General features: G+C 61.4%; 1 long non-coding RNA gene across 1 annotated transcript in view; it reads right to left on the bottom strand.

Annotated features, from left to right (window-relative positions):
- Positions 1–2,936, bottom strand: part of LOC107182224 — a 24,715-nt gene that overhangs the window by 20,142 nt on the left and 1,637 nt on the right. Inside the window, exon 2 of the long non-coding RNA XR_001512947.1 lies at positions 287–656. This is a non-coding gene — a long non-coding RNA (uncharacterized LOC107182224). The remainder of the gene's footprint in view (positions 1–286; positions 657–2,936) is intronic.

The raw sequence follows: 2,936 nt of genomic DNA on the forward strand, positions 1-2,936 counted from the left end.
AGTCACTGTTTCCCGAAACCAAACCCAAGGGCCAAGGCACAGACTTGGGCTCCACATGCCATCCTGGTGGAGTCTCCACTCCAGAGCCGGTCATCGGCCAGGTCGGGGACAGCTGAGCTCTGCAGCCCCAGGGTCCCTCTTTTCCCAGGAGCAGGCCCAGGACCCTGACGGCAGAGTCCACTGGAAGCACCTGCTCAGATCCAGCCTTCACCTGAGTTCATTGTATCGGACTTGCCTCTGCTTTGCCCTGCCTTCCTCCCCCTCCACACCTCCCGCCCAACAGTACCTGAATCTGCATGCGCAGCCCCCACATCCTGCACCCTCGCCTTTCTGGCCACTCAGCCCTTGAGGTGAACATTAGAAAATATATTCTGATTCTAAAATACAGTGTCAGCATTTTACAGTGTGTATCAAAAGTGCGTCTGTCATGTCAAAAGGAGTCCACTAACACGAGGTGGGGGTGGGGGACCCAGCCCTGTGGGGGACACCCCCATCTGGTGGGCTGCCCCCTCCCCCAGCCAGAACCCCTGCTCAGCTGGGAGGGGTTTTCTTGGGGGAAGAAAACTCAGTCTTCTCTCGGAGCAAGCTGGTTCCACAGGAACGCTGGCTGCAGGCTTCTCCTCCGCACGCTGGTCACGGGTCAGTCGCTGCCTGGGCTGCAAACAGCACAGGAGACCGTGAGAACCTGGGAGGCCCTGGCCCACGTCTGGGGAGCAGGCGTGTCTGCGCACACACGTGACACGGAATGACAGACAGACAGGCAGAGCAGCAGAGCAGAAGGCGGAGGCAATGCGGCAGCTGTGGCGGGGGGACCCTCGGCTTCCAGGCCTCAGGGGTGCTTGGCCCCACTCTCCCCCTACCCCTGCCACTTCTAGGAAGTTCGCCAGGCACATCCTGGTCCCTAAACTGGGTCCCTGCTCTGAGAGGAAGAGGCCTGAGCAGACCACTCTGGGGTCCAGTTCTGGCCCTGCCCTAGCTTCCCTGAGCGACCTGGTAGCACTCTCAGCCTCCATGAGTCTTAATAGTTCATCTAAAACCAGGGGGATCATAGGCCCCGCTCCCGAGGCTTCAGTGATGGTAATAGGAAATGTGGGTTCAGACAGGAGCGTGGAAGGCCTGTGCACAGCCACGGGCACCGGAAGCTGCGAGGAGAGTGGGTCCCCTACCTCTGCGTGGCCTGGGCAGAGGCGCCACACCCAGCGCTCAGCCTGCCTGGGCCCAGCAGGCCCTGTGGCCTGTACACAGGACCCGCTGAGCATCCCCCGGGTGGGTCTTCATTCTTCCCTGAGAGCTGCCTGCCTCTTCCTTCTACCCCCAGACCAGGGGGAGGGGAAGCTCATGGGCTCTGCTCTGAAGCTGGGGGAGGGCCCAGGCCGACAGACACCTGCGGAAAGCAATGCCCCGCCCCTATGCACACCTCTCTGTCCCCCAAGACACCCCTTCTCCAAACAGCTGGAGCCCCTGGGGGTGGCCCGGGGAGCCCACGGGAGCTGCCCGAGAGCAAAGGCTCTGACCCCGCACTGAGGGGTTCTGGCGCTGACACTTACAGCTGCGGCTCCCTGGGCAGGTCCCTCAGGTCCCTCAGCTTCGATTCCTCGTCTGTAAAATGGGGGCGGATACCTTCATAGGGTTGTTGTGTGGATCAAAGAAGATGCTTACAATGCCTGGAGCATAGTAGGTACTCAACAGTGTTAACCATAAGGACACAGAAAGGAAAGAGGGGAAAACCCTACAAGATGGTGGCAGGGAAAGGACTGCTGAGACCTTGGCTCTGAGCCCTCCGTGACCAGGTGAGGCCACTGGGCTGGGAAGCAACTCACAAGACCAGACGCGGGCCTTCCGCCCACGGTCCAGGGCCCCCACAGGGCGTCTCATCACTAAGTGCTCACATGGGGAGGACTCAAAGGGCTGAATGGCTGAGGCCCATTTCACGTGGCCCTGGGCAGCCTCCCCAGGACCTGCCTCCTCTCCATCCCAAAGTGCTCAAGTCACTGAAGGGGCGCACCCGTGACACGGGACGTACTAGGCTTGGCTCAGACGCCAATTCTGTGTGGCATGGAGGGAGCCCTCATCCGTTCGCTGGGCCTCAGTTTCCTCATCTGTAAACTGGACTTTTCCATCCTCCAGTTCTTCGACTTCTTTGGCCAAAGCCCAGTGTGGGCCCATCTAACTCTCCCTTCCCAGCCTCCCTCCGCCTCTGGCCAGCCCAGCGGCCTGCACTGGGCCCGTGGGGCATTCTCTGGCCTGCGGTTTAGCTCTTGAGATTTCTAAGCGCCAGGGCCTTGGGTCTTACAGTCTCTATTGTATCGGAACCACTGAGGATGGAGTTTCCCCAAACCATCAGTCCCCCCCTTGCCTACCCGTCCAGGGCGGCCTCCCCAGCGGCCGCTTTGCCAAAGGAAGGAAGCATGGGCGGGCGCACAGCAATCATCTCAGCAGCAGGGGTGAGGGGCGGGCATGCTCAGCACTAGGCCAGGGGCACGCCAGGCGAGGCTCTTACTTGGAAGGTGTTAGACAAAGGTGTAGTGAAGTCCGTTGCTTAAGGGGGGGTAAGGTGGCACCGTCCTGGAGGACAGGGGGCCTTTAGGCGGGAGGAGGGCCAGCTGCTGCGCTAGACGGGCACAGGAATTAAGCGGTGCGTTAGGCTCCTCGTCTGCTCCTGCAGCACAGACGCCCCACGCGGCAGGGCTGGCTGGGGGGCACAGGCCTCACGGCCCACCATTAATGGCCTGGCCTCAGGGGGCCACATCCATGGGTCTGGCTGGGATCGACCTACGGATCCGGATATGTCTCTGGGATGGGGAGAGGGAGCAAGAGGGAGGAAAGGCTATGGCAAAGGCGGCCACTCAGCGGGGAGGTGAGGGGGCCCTGAGTGAGCAGGTGTTAGCTCTGGGGCCTGCTGGTGGTAAGGAAGTGGGGGTGGGGGGAGTGGAGGG

Source organism: Myotis davidii, unplaced genomic scaffold (assembly GCF_000327345.1).
Source record: "Myotis davidii unplaced genomic scaffold, ASM32734v1 scaffold73, whole genome shotgun sequence".
NCBI classification, from domain to species: Eukaryota; Metazoa; Chordata; class Mammalia; order Chiroptera; family Vespertilionidae; genus Myotis; species Myotis davidii.